At 34.6% G+C, this 14,756-nt stretch overlaps 1 pseudogene; it reads left to right on the top strand.

Annotated features, from left to right (window-relative positions):
- Nucleotides 1-1,742, top strand: part of LOC128206913 (isocitrate dehydrogenase [NADP], mitochondrial-like) — a 30,160-nt pseudogene extending 28,418 nt beyond the window's left edge.
- The last annotated feature ends 13,014 nt before the right edge of the window (nucleotides 1,743-14,756 follow it).

The raw sequence follows: 14,756 nt of genomic DNA, 5'->3' as shown, positions 1-14,756 counted from the left end.
GTTGGGCCACCATTAATCATTTAAAGTCCAAAAAGGGGTGGAATATAGAAATCATCCATCTGTCGGGGCTTCCATACTCACCGTTTCCAACCAATAACATGCAAATGCTTAGGTCCAGGAATCTAAAACTTGGTAAGCAGGTTGGCCATGACCAGAAGACAGTTCCTGAGGGTCAAAGGTCATGGTCAGACAATTACTGATAAGATGCTTGGCCCTAGGAACCCATACTTGGTAGGCTGTTTGAACACCTTATGCACCTATTAATAATGGATACCAGGATTTAAATATTGCTATTTGCCTACATCATTCACTGATAAAATGTTAAACAGACCTAGTTATTTTAGGTCTGTTTGTTTCTTCACTCTCATTTACATGGAAGTTTTATTTTTTCATACCATTTATGATTCTAGGATTTCACTTAAAAAATGTATCTAACATAATGTAAAGTGTTCACATTTTGAGACATACTTATGCCCAACAATCTCATTGAAAAGCACAACAGACACGAGTTCACATCTTCTCCATCTTGCAGTAACTTGTTTTCTTTGGGATCATACTTTGCTCTTTAAAAATGTTAGCCATCAGTATTTGGAATGCATGAGAATGTCCTCATGACAATATGTTAGATACTAAAGGCTGTATTTGTGTGTAATTAATAAGGTTTGGAACAAAACAGGCATCCAAAATTCACATACTTATACATGTGGTATGTAATTTTGATCACAGGTACAAGAAACATAATGTGCTTGATGCATTTCCAGTGTGAAGCCAGAGCACTACCTGAACACCATGGATTTCCTGGATGCTATTGACGAAACCTTCCAGAAGATGCAGTAACAAGCTCATGACTGTGATACCAACTCAATTACATTCAACAGAACGAATAAGAATCGTATAGAAGTATTTGTGTTTTGATCTAATGCAACGATGTTTTGAATGAGTGAATACTTTTCAGGTGCAGCTTTATATTGAAATTGACAATGTTACTGTAATTGAATGGTAATTTATATGACTTTTACCTTCTTTTGGAGATTTTACCATTTTTGATGATTCTAAAGATATTGATACAGTATAAAATAACGCTGACATTCCTAGAATACTGAAGAGTGTTATGTAAATAATATTTATTTTTGTCTACCCTACAATGCCAACGAGTTAAAAAAAATCAATCAATTACGAGGTGTTGGCTATATGTTTTTCCTGTGTTAAAATGGCATTTTGTTATTGTATATTTACAAGCATTAAAATGCTAGTCAAATAGATTTATGTGCTGTTTTTCTTATCAAACTCCACCTGCAGACCTGTATGCATTGATAAACCTTTCTGAAATTGATTTTTACCATTTTGTCTTTGGCAGCCAACTTTTCAGTATTTTTATCATTCATTAGTAGTGCCATTGTTCATTTTTTCTATTGATCTTTTTCTGCCCATATTAGCACCCTTTTGCTATTTTGAGACTTTAATTAATACCTTAGCAATGCAACTAGATTGTGATGCATCATGTGTTAAAGGCCATTAGAGAGAATACTACTGTTGGGTCAGGGGACCATTTGTTGACACTGTCTGCTGTGCTAACCCTTTGACTTTCTGCCTAGACATGAAATATTTAGTTGTGTTTTGGAAGTCTATGTAGAGTTGTCAGATGGAGGTGTCTTACTGCTGTATGCAAGTCTCACTTCGTTATTTGTGTGAAATTAACTAGGTTTGGAACAAAACTGAAATAAAAAGAAGAAAATACATGATCTTTTGGTTTCTGTTATTAAATCAACCCTGACAAGTCCTATCAAGAGCCACTTTCACTTGAACATTTAAACTTATAAATTATCCAAAACAAACGCAACTTGACTTGAAAATAGCAAATGATCTCATAATCTCCTGCCAAACTGAAGGTTACAGGGGAGGGGTATTGTTTTGGCATTGTCTGTCCATCCGTCCCGATTTTTCTGTCTAGAACCATATCTTGGTAGGGAGTGGTCAGATAATGTCCAAACTTGGGTCAGAATGTTCCTCTTGATTGAATCTGCTTGTTAAAGTGGGTCACTAGGTCAAATATTAGAAAAATCTGGCACACAAAAAAACATAAGATTTGATCCAATATTCATGACTTGATCCAAATATTTTCCATGATGAACTCTGAACAAGTTCAAAACAAGGGCTCATGTGATAGAAAATTATGTCACAAAGTCCAATCTTATTTTTTTGTCTTGAACCATATCATTGAAACATCTTGGTATGGATTGGTAAGATTATGTTCACACTTGGTCAGAATGTTCCCCGTGATCAAATCTCAACTGCTTGTAAAAGTTAAGTCACATGGGGTCAAAAACGAGGCCACAAGGTCAGGTCTTAAAAAAATCTTTGGAACACTGGAGGCATTATATTTGGTCCTCTATTCATCAAACTTATCAAAATGATTCAGCTTAATGAACTCTTGGTCAAATTTAAAACCAAATATTGGTATTGATGGGCAAGTCTTTGTTCAAACTATGGCCAAAATGTTTTACTTGATGTAATCTTGGTATACCAGGGGCAACCAGTGATTAAATGGGGAGTGGCTTATTATGAATTACCTTCGCTAAGTATCTGTCTGTTATACTCAGTGTTCTATATTTAGCATGCACTGGAAAAATGGAAACAAACGGCACTGATCTGAGCAGCCAACTTTTCCAGATGTTTTCGTTGAAATTGTTTTCCTTTTTCTGACTGGTATTTTGTAATTTCAACTAGGATATCTTTTGTAAATGTCACTGGCTGGAATCTGGTTTGTGTATCGATAACACTGGGAAACAAAGGCCAAAAAGGAGGGAACACACAATCGGATATAAGCATTTGCAAAGAATTAAAAGCTTTCTTTTGTTATATTTATTAAATTGGGCTGAATAAGAAGACCAAAAAGGGAACAAAATGATAAGAACAAGAAGAGATATAAAGTTTACATGATTGAAGAACAAAAGAAGATAACTTCTATGATATTTACTTTGCATGGCTGGTATATAGACATTTGTAATGATGACAAAAGTTTTGATAGAGAAGTCAGAGCAAATTACCCAGCATGTTAGCTAGTCCATATGAGGTAAATGAAAAGAATAAAAAAGACAAATATGAAAACAGTATTACACATTTAAACCTGGGAAAATATTCACCAGAATTATTATTGAACACTAGGGGAAAAAGTATAAATATTAATCAAAAAATACAAATGGAGAGAATGAGAATGTAGCATATGAAGCTGATGATAGCTTCCCGTATTACCTTAGTTTACCTTGTGCCACAAAGAATCCACAGGCTTGACTTGGGAATGGAAGATCACCGCTTTCTGGTTAGGCCAAATAAAAAAATAGGTCTGTTTCAGGTTACCCGACCGACCCTATTTTTTCCCGCCGACCCTAACCTATTTTTCCCTGAAAAAAATGTGATTTGGGTACGAAAAGCATTTGTTACGAAATGTATGTACGTAAAGTTGACAATATTAGAGTTGGATTTCTGAATGTATTTACCGTACTTCACCTAAGAGTTCGGACACCTTAAAATAATTAATTTTTCGCTCTCCGAATTCATAGAAAATAACCATTTTTTACATTTTATCTACATGTTTGGTAAACCTGCCTTTTTTCTTCATGTCTGCATTTTACCACTTATTAATTTATCCGTAGTTATCAATGGTTATTACGCCTATAAGTAACTCCTTCATCAAGTTAATTAAAATCCCATTCAACACCATTTTATACATGCATTAAAATGAATTAACACCTTTTATCGGCTTCAGATCAAACAGTCACATTGTGTGACGTCACATAACTCTCAGTTATACCCACGAGGATCTCATGGAGAGCATGGATATTGCTATGTCAATGCGTCTGGGTGGTGTTTTTGATTGTAACTTAAGTTTTGCATTTCCAACTTTAATTCATCACATTAAATAGTTACCTGTATCATTGAATGTGTTGATTTTTATTGTTCTATTGATGTTACAATGAGTATTACTGTACGATTATTGCTTTGTAACCGAACCTCAACGAGTGGTAGTAAGCCGCACGGGCGGTTACAAGAACCCTCAGGTTCGACACAGGGCAAAGGCAGGGAGGTTGGGTGTGAAAAACAACTGAGATGTTTGCATTTTTTTATACAATCTATTCAAGAATACAAGTTCATTAATTAAATTCAAATGGAAATATTACTGTAAAACCAAAATAACTATGAAACTAATAAATGCCTTAGATACACCTAGCTGCTCAGGCAAGCCATAATGCAACTTTCGGCTTAAGTTTAAAACAACTCTGTCGAGTGTCAAAAATTGACAAACACAGTATAAAAAGCTAAACTCCAAGTTATTTATTTTAAACTATCAAAAATCAGAGAACTTTCACATCTGCGGTACAATAATCAAGTTTTAAATTGAAAAACCTATATGAATCAAAGTGCTGAAAGCACTGATGGACTAGGGCCTTATTTAGGGGAATGTTGACAACCATGTTCTAAGCATTGACAAAATCGGCTCACATCACAAGGGGTCACTGTTTGATGGGCTAGCTTAAACTTTAGACTAAAACTGCTTGCAAGCTGCAATGGAAATTTGAAAAATCTAGTTAAGTGTGCGTAGAGTGAGGTGTGTGTGTGTGTGTGTGGGGGGGGGGGCTAAAGCGTTAAATCAGATAAAGTCATAGTTCTTTTAAATTTCTCAAAGTCGTTAAATCAGACTTATACACATTAATTTACGTGGATGGCACACATACTTCTTTAATTTGATCAAATCCTTTTTTATCAAAGGTCTGTTATTTGCAGTTTCAGAGAAGATTTTCAATGATGTAATTATATACTATATAGAAAACCTGTCACCTCTTTTTCAGGGGAGCTTTAAACCACAGGGCCATACTTTGAACAATCTTTGTAAAAGACATCTACATTGTACACCTATGTCAGACTGCATACACAATGCTATTAGGAAGTAGTTTTTATTTAAAAAGTGAAGAATTATTTTCTCCCTCTTAATTTGTGCTTGGTATTCAATTCATATAACATGTTACCATGATAACTTAGTGATGTTGATGAATACTAAGCACTGCCTTCTGTCTAATGCTATTCATATTACTGCTGCAGACTTTTGTACATAGCAAAGCAAGTTGAGTAGACTAAGATGAGATGAATATCGTTTTTAAAGTATGAAATATTGAAATGTCTTTTATATACTTTGACCATCAAATTTCATAACATGGTGTCAGCATTTCATCACACTGCTAGTGAGAATGTAATACCAAACATAATTTTATTCTTTATTATATACCCATCATCAATCCACATGCAATACATATCACAAAATACTTTAACCCATATTCCGCTCCAGTGCAATACGGCCATATACCACTCTTGTGACGTCACGTCATAACAAGTATGTTGCGCAATATTAAATTGACGTCATTAAAGCAATGAGTGCATCCTTGAAATGAAATTTATTATGCAAAGATGTGGCTTCTAAGTGATCTAATCAGTAATGTATATAATAAAAGGGTTATAAGTACTGCGTTTTGATCCGGATATGGCCGAATGTCATTTGATTCTGGTAGTTTTTTTGTAGATTTTGATTTTACCCGGCTTGTGCCCTGTGAAATCCGAATCTGCAAAAATCTACTTGAGTCGAATACAACCTCCTGGACCAAAACGCAGTACTTATAACCCTATTATGTACAAAAGCTGTTACCCCGTGGACAGAGCATCTTTAACCCACAGGGCCATTGTAACTTTTAACAATCATTGTAAAAGACAACTACATTGTACATACAAGATGCTTAAGATAACTCAATAAATGCAGCAGTTGGCCATTCTTGTATTGTCCTCTGTCACTGTCCTGATAGCTCCCTATCTCAATAGATGCAAAAGGTTGTAGGTTCATGATTCTCCTGGTCCAATATGTCATACAGAAAGAAGATGTTGAATGTAGAATCAAGAAGCTTTCTTTTCAGGCAGTCCAAATTGAATAGTACTGTAACATTTGAAGTGCCAAGATTTATTGGATTCCTAGGCAACAGGTATCAGGTGTTGCAGTACATTTGGCAAATACTTTTCACCCGTCCTTGTAAATCTAAAAAAGCTTTCATTTCGCAAAAGTAGTTCATATAACTATATTAAGGTTGCTAAATCAGAGTTTGAATAATTCTGAAAACTAGATGTGCCTTTAATTGCAGCAATTTGAACTCCAACTCATAATGTCAATTAAGCTGGTTAAGCAATACTGCAGTTCCTTGGTGTGGGGATTGCTTTATTTACTCGAATAAACAAACAGTTCTTGCATTGGAAAGTACAATGTATTAACATGCATTTTTCTTTCCCTGACTCCATCCAAGCCTTAAATCTTAGATCAACATGTACTTGGGGCTATGTGTAATATCAATGAGAACTATAAATTATGTTCAATTTAGTGCCACTTATGATATTTCATTCCACATACAAAAACACTAACAATTGTTCTTTAAAACCAATGTCCTATGTTATGATAAAACCATTGCCAAGTTGGTAATTTGAAAAGACAAGAAATAATATCTGGTCAGGGTTTGACATAGTCTTTCTAGACAGCTGGACTTGTTTTGCAGTTACTTTGAAAATCTTCAAAAGCTAAACTGAACAAGACTGGAGCAAAAAACTCACAATACCAAAAGGGGTTTTAAAGACTTACGAGATCATTCTCACATCACCTATACCATTAGTTCTTATCTTCAAACTTAAGTCAACATAATAATTAATGTTTTACATAAATATTGCAATGAATAAAACATATTGCAATAAGTGCCAATAACATAGCAATCAAGTAGGATCACTATAGGCCTAAACATGAGATTTCAACATTTTCCTGATAAACAATAAATAATTTTACTTAACAATTTTCTCATTATTTACACAAGCTGAAAAAAATGGTCTCTTTTTGAATACTTCACATATTTCATGGCTTTCATCATTCAAACTAACATTTTGCTTGTTATTTCAATATTCAATGATTTTGTAAACATTCATAAATGATGGTTAAAATAAACATTCATGCTAATCATGCCTACCAAAAGCACCTGACTGACCAATCAGTATCCAATTTTGGAAGGGCTTATTGGTGGTTCATTGAAATCAACCATGACCTCCCACAATCTGCACTGATCAACAGTAGTTAATGAATTGTTTCAATTGTTCTTATTTTCATAAACTTAGAAAACAACTGCATTGAATAAAATTCATTCCTCATCACTGAGAGGAAGTTTAGAAAAATGAACGAAGCCGAGTTACATCTAGTAGGATATCAAATCCTACAAATGTATTCATCATTTTATATAACCGTATTTAGTAAATGTTAAATTTTTGAAAGTCTAAAAAGTTTCATTTTTTGGTATATCAAAGAACATTTGTGTGTATAATTTTGATGATATTTTGTGATTCATTTAATTTTATTCTTGTTTCATTTAGTGTTCAATCCCAAGCTTTCTTGTTCACATTTAAGTGCAAGAAAAGTCACTTAATTATGATCTGAATAAAATCATTATAATGTACACGGTAAGGTCACATAAAGGATAGATTGTGCTTTTTTAAAAAAAAAAAATCATCTGTTTAAAATTATGTCAAATGCAGTGCATTGAAATTTTATTATGAGTTTAAAGCTGCACTCTCACACATTGAACGTTTTGACAACTTTTTTTATTTTTTGTCTTGGAACGAGCCAATTTTTGCGAAAATCCATGGAAACCAGTTATATAAGACTGCTGACCAAAATGATGGCAGATTTTAATATTAAAGTTAAAAAATTGATGTTTTAAGCATTGTTCTTAAATTGTAAGTAACGGTTTAAGCCATAAAATTAATTTTTCGAACGGAAATATGACAAACTACGAGCTGATTGTTTGTCAGCAATCTGATATCATTGTTTGAAGATGTTAACGCAAAAATTTGCTCTTTCGAAGACAAAAAAAAAGTTGTAAAAACGGTAAATCTGTGAGAGGGCAGCTTATAACTATGACAGGAATAATTCAAGGGAATGATTTTTTGTGATTTCTAGCATTACAATTGTCTGAATCGCATGAAAATTTATAAATTATGTAAAGTATTCTCACATTAGTCACACTTTTTGAACTTTGTGCTGTCTTCTTTTTGTTTGTCTCAAATTAATACAGCATTGGCTTCACTTGTTGTTTATGAAAGGGACTGTACACCAGATTGGCACCAAAAAAGTTGTTTTTTTCCTGTAACGAATCTAAGGACACTTTTTTAATAAAATATTTTAATCTTTCATATCGTTATTGTAAATAAAATACCAAAATGAAAAAAAATGCAGTGTGTCGTATCTACTATGCTATGAAGACTTACTTTTACTGGGTGGAATTTTCCAGATGTATACCTAACTCGCTAATATCATGTAATAACATCAACGGCAGATCATGCATAAGGAATGAATTCTACTCGGTAGACATACCTAGTAATCTTTTTTAATGGAAAAACACGAAATAACTGCTATTAATAAATCATTTGTAAACTATGGGGATCATCAGTTAGTAAGTTTTAATGCATTAATTGTACACATCGATACCAACTTTATGTCAATTTTCTACAATTTTCTTTAATTTTTTGCTTTTTCATCATTAACATACAGCCCATTTAAACTGTACCTTATAATGTCTGTGACTTATCAAATATTTAATAGTAATGGTCTACAACCAAGATTTGTTTTAATTATCCAGGTTTCAAACTGCATTGTGTATGACATTGGAAAGGTAATCTTGAAAGCTCACTTAGTATAATTTTTACAAATAACATTCACCCTGAAAGGTACTCATATTTGGATGATACATAAAGATTTGCACAGTCATTTATGTATACTTGCATTTATTGATACAGGATACCTTTTTCAAATCTTTGATTTAGATTGCAAAGTATAACTTATATAAATAAATATATATTCTTAACTTTATCTGAATACACAAGCTAATGCATCAGTCAATTGTAACCATGCCCCCCCCCCCCCCCCCAGTCCCGGAATAGCGGGGACTTTTACTTTCGGTCCAGCCAACCCCAGTTTAAATCCCCGCTCTGTGGAGATTATCTGATGGTAAAGTCCCCACCAAATGCCCCCGCACCCAAGGGACATTAGGTTAAGCCCCATCCACACTGTATTTTCCGGGAAGACCCGGCACTGCGGGGCCACCTGAAAGGTAAAAACATGGCCCATTTCGCCGGCTATCCCCGGTATACCCCCGGATGTGGGAGCCGTATTTACAATATATATAGCCCGGAATTGACTTAACTGGGTTTTCCCATGCCGGTACAAATAAAAGGTGAATATCGAGCTATTGAAATTCATGTAACAGTCCAATGACTCTATTGTCTCCGAAGTAACGTGTGTATATAACAACGGTTTAATTTTGTTTGTACCGGAGGATTAGGCTGGGAAAACCCGAATAACTATAATTCCGGGCTTAAACTATTGACTGGTGTATAATGATCCATAGTGATCCAATCTCATGCCAAGATGATTTCTGGTCTGACATCGCGAGGTTAGTTATTCTTAAGCATAAAAAAGCCTGGACAGCATTTGAGAAAGACTGTTGTGAGGTTAAATCTTCATTACTTCACTATTCCACAACATTGGGTATATGGGAACTTTATTGATATTTTGATTTTAATTTTGTTCCCTAAACGCCACAAGTCAACTGATTATTTGATACAAATTCAATTCTATCTCCACAATATTCGGCACTGCATTGTTAAATAAAACTCAAAAGTTACACTTGTAAATTATTTAACCAAATACCTTTCCCTCAAATATTTCACAAATTTATATTGATCTATCATCAACAATGCATCACCATACTGTATCTCTGACTGATTTTTTTATTTCCATTCTTGGCTAGAAAACAAAAAGTGAGCACAAAGCGTCTTCAGAAAAGAACTTGTAAAGTATGCACCAGTCAATTGTAACCACGCCCCCCCCCCCCCCCAAGGGAATAGCAGGTACTTTGACTTTCGGTCCAGCCAATCCCCAGTAAAATCCCTGCCCTGCGAGAACGAACTGGTGGTAAAATCCCGTGAATAACGTCCCCGCACCCCGGGGATCTAAGGTAAGAGCAATTCCCTGATATATTTTGAGGGAAGACAAAACCACCGCAATCACCCGGCATTGCGAGGACACTAGTTCTGGCTTCCATATATTTAATGTTAATATATTTTTTTATGTTTACAACACGTCCAAAAAGGTAATATATAATGTGTTCGCTGAAGTTCTTTAGCTACGAGGACACCTTAAAGGTAAAAACACAGCCCTTTTCCCCGGTATATCCCTTAGGGGGCCGTGGTAACAATTGACTGGTGCATTATAAGAGAGGAAATCAAAATTAAGCATGCAAGATTGTTTTATCAATGGCGATGGCTTATCACCATATCATTGAACAAAATGTATAAAGTACTTATGTACTTACACTGAGAGTGGCTCCAAGACTTTTCTATGCACATAGGTAAACAATCATCTTATTTACAGATACTGTGCACATATTCATACATTTGGCTTCATTTAGAATGAAACTTCATAAATAAGTATGCGCATATTTGATATTTTTTATCTTCATTTTGCAAAATTGAAATCACATGATTTTTTTCAAACGAACTTGTATTGCTTGAAAATTTACGTGTCAAATTAAAAATGCTACCCACGGTAAGATGAAAATAAATCCGTTTGATGGTGGTAATCATTCAATGTCGGCTTTATTGATAAATTTCCTCAATAAAACACTATGAAATTCACATCATCAGCATCCGGAAATAGTGATAACATACATGTCTGAATCATTCGGCCGCTCTGAGTAAATTTTGAGGTCAATAAGTAGACTGGTACCCTGATTTACTTTTCCTAAAAAATAAAAAGTTATACAGGTACGCGGCATATGGTTTTTAGTTAACATTAATAGTATTTGAACAATAAATACCAAAAATCATGTTGTATTTAAAAAAGTGCTAAGTGCCATGTGATGATTAGTTAAAAAAACTTTGTATCGAAAAGAAAATATCACGGAAACATGCAAATTATGTCGAAAAAAACAACAAGGACCGACTTCGGAATACCAACATTCTATACAAAGGATAACAATACTTTTTTCAACCCATTTTCCTGGTTGTTTTCTACTTAGACCGCACGCTTTATTAGCTTTACGTATGAATTCACAAGACATTTCGAATGCGTGACGGGCACCGCGGTTAGCTGATACTGGTTTCATTTAGGATAAAAGAGAAAGAGGGTACCAGTCTAACAATACAGAGCATTGAACGGAAAAATTTCGCTTTTCCAATATGTTCATATTCTTATTGCATATAATCTGACCGTATGCAAGAACATTCATGTAGTAATGATATAATTTATTCCAAACAAGCTACTTAAAGAAATCTATTTCATATTTCATTTCAAAATAAACACACTTCCCAATGAATCATTTACGAACAAACTGAAACTAAACAGATTTGCATATACAGTTATTAATTGACAGCAGACAGTAAACTCTGAATATAAAATCATATGACAAAGTATAACTTAAACTTTAAATGAAAATGAAAGAAGTATACATTGTAAATCATACTTATTATAATCCAAATAAAAGTACTGAACTTCTTTAGCACGGGGAAATGTAGTTACATGTACACAACAGTCTACACTATAGACTTCCATCATAGTGAGTTGGTAGAACCCAATTCGGAACTCCTCGGCCATTTTTTCGAAAACAACCTCGGATGTATTTGGACAGTTTACATACTCAAAAAGTGGCACGTTTAAGTCCGCTGCAAGTAGATCGCGTAGTAATTTTATTAAGCGGTTAAACTTTATGACTTTACTCGTGGGAATCTTAATTTTGTTTACAATAATTCACTTCACTGGCAATCATTTTAAACTTAGATCAATAAATACAACTCTAAAACAATACATTTAATTAATGATATAATTCAAAAAAATACGAACTACTTCAACTGATGTACCGGCATACATCCGAGGTTGTTTTCGATAAAATGGCCGAGGACCTCCGAGTGGGTAGAACCCGTTACAGCTTCATAAAGTCTATATTAAAAGTGTGGTACAAGTTTCAAAGTTTATTGGCGGATCGTTTTACAAACATGTCATGTTTATGTTTTCTTAATCTCTTGATTGCCCTTATTGTTTCTTTAATCCTCCATTAAATAAATCAGACATCCTTTTCAACAGGCAATAAATCCAATCGTAACAACTCGGCCATCTCCGGCAAGCTTCGAGATAGACCTCGTACATTCGGAACTCCTCGGCCATTTTTTTCAAAAACAACCTCGGATGTATATGGACGGTTTACATACTTAAAAAGTGGTACGTTTAAGTCCGCTGCAAATAGATCGCGTAGTAATCTTATTTAGTAGTTAAAATTTATGACTTAACTCTTGGGAATCGTAATTATGTTTGCAATAATACACTTCACTGGCAATCAATTTAAACTGAGAGCAATGAATACAACCCTTAAACACTACATTTAATTAATGCTTTTATTAAAAAAAATACGGACTACTTCAACAGATGTTCCGGCATACATCCGAGGTTGTTTTTGAAAAAAATGGCCGAGGAGTTCCGAATGAGACCTCGTAAATAGTAGTAAGGATATACGAAACAAACTCCGCGCAGTGTTACTTCCCTTGCAGTACAGTAATCACTGCCTTCACAAATATCACGTGATGATAGAAACGGCACGTGATTGCAATTTACAAAATGGACGGAACACCTTTAAAAGAAATTCCAGCAACATGTTTCATTTGTTTAGAAAATAAACGATTTTATTCCATAAAAGGAAAAAATGCAAAACGTTCGATACATGTCTGAATAGCTAACAACACATCCATGTTGATATTGTAATTTGTAAATCCTACTTTCAATTTGAAAAAAGACCGAACATTTCCGAATGTTTTTTTTAATTGTTATTTTTTTATAAAACATATTATGCCTATCAACTGGCGTAAAGTAATTATTTAAGAAAGGATATAAGAATAAATATATATGATTAAAAAAAATGCCATTAAAAGTTTTCATCCAATTTTGGATGAAAATCTTGTGGTGGCAGTGATTACTGTACTGCAAGGGAAGTAACACTGCGCGGAGTTTGTATACGAAAGTGCGATGCGGCTGCCGGCGATTAACACCGTTTTCAATCCGCGTAAAGAAGGCCCATTGTAACAACACGGAAATGGATTGTGTTAGATTAAATGTGCTTGTTTAAGAGAAAATATTTATTGTAACCTCAAAGAATGTTCGTTTTATGAATATTTAGATGTTTCCTTATAGTTGAAGCACTCTATTTCCTCTATAAAAATCGTGAGCACACAGAAAATGTACTTGACAGTCATTGAAATGATCATACGGTTCATGGCATGCATGAATCATTACATCGGATTAAATGCATGCATGGACTAAATGTCAACATTTTCTCAACAGTTATAGGAATACCCTATGAAATGTAAGTTTTAAGTCATACTTTGCCGTGTTATTTTTCACACCATGCCTTGCCATTAAAACAACATTACTATTCTGTAAAATCATTGATTGCCTTGTGCAGAGTTTTGTGGGTTGTGATAGGATGGGTGTGAGCTTGGCACCCAGTCAGCTTTACCAGCTGAAATCTATGCATGCCTTTACTTCAGCATTGTTGGGTTTGGGCTGCAGATTTTTTTTGTGTAAACAGTTCTGTGGGGTTGGGGTGGGGCGGTGACTATCCACGCAGTAAGCTCAATTGTTAGAGTACCAGTACAACTTTCATGTGGATATGCACCAGACAATTGTAACCACACACCCCCCCCCCCCCAGGTCTGGGAAATAGTGGGGACTTTGACTTTCAGTACAGCCAACCCCGGCTAAAATCCCCACCCTGCGCAGACAATCCAATGGCAAAATCCCTGCCAAATGCCCCCCCACCTCAGGGACTCTAGGTAAGGTCCATTCCCCTCTATATTTTTTCAGTTATTAAGCGAAGATAAAACCACCGCATTCACCCAGCACTGCAGGGCCACCTGATAGGTAAAAACACGGCCCATTTCCCCGGGTTAACCCCAGTATTCCCCCGGACCTGGGGTGGGTGGGGGGGGGAGTTACAATTGACTGGTGCACTAAGTTGACAGAACTTGTCTTAAAATTGTATTTGTTCAAGGCAGATCATGCTTCACTTTACCTCCTAAGCTGTGGATAAAACCCACTCATTAGAAGTTTCCTTACACATTATATTTGTCTTAATCTATAATTATTAGTCTCAATATCTTTGAGTAAATTGTCAATTTTTTATTAAAAACAACAACACCAAAAGAGTAACTGTTAAGATACTCAACTGATTTTTTTTTTTTTTGTAAGTAAAAGCCTTAAACAAATATTAAGCCAGGTTACTAAGCTTTTCAGCAATGTATACCAGACTTTTTTCAATAATACTTAATCTATTTTGAATAATTAGCCTTTAGATCACTCTTCACCAAATGACTCTTTTTAATATGTCCAACTCCATAAAATGCAAACAAGAATAATTACAGTTTGGATCAACACGTCTCTTAATTTTATTTTTAATATTAGTCAAGTAATAACAGAGCCATATGTATGCAATCCAATGTAAAATTAATGATAAATTAGGTTTTGCTCCCATTTTTACTTTCATTTCTGTGCCAAGTCCTTTTAAGTGCATTGAGTCTTTTGGGAGACTTCACAATATTTCTGGCGTTTAATCCCCATATATGGCTTTAAGTTGCCATACAAATTT

This window comes from Mya arenaria, chromosome 10 (assembly GCF_026914265.1).
Source record: "Mya arenaria isolate MELC-2E11 chromosome 10, ASM2691426v1".
In the NCBI taxonomy this organism is placed as follows: Eukaryota; Metazoa; Mollusca; class Bivalvia; order Myida; family Myidae; genus Mya; species Mya arenaria.
The sequence above is the reverse complement of the archived record's forward strand: the minus strand, read 5'-3'. Positions and strand labels throughout refer to the sequence as shown.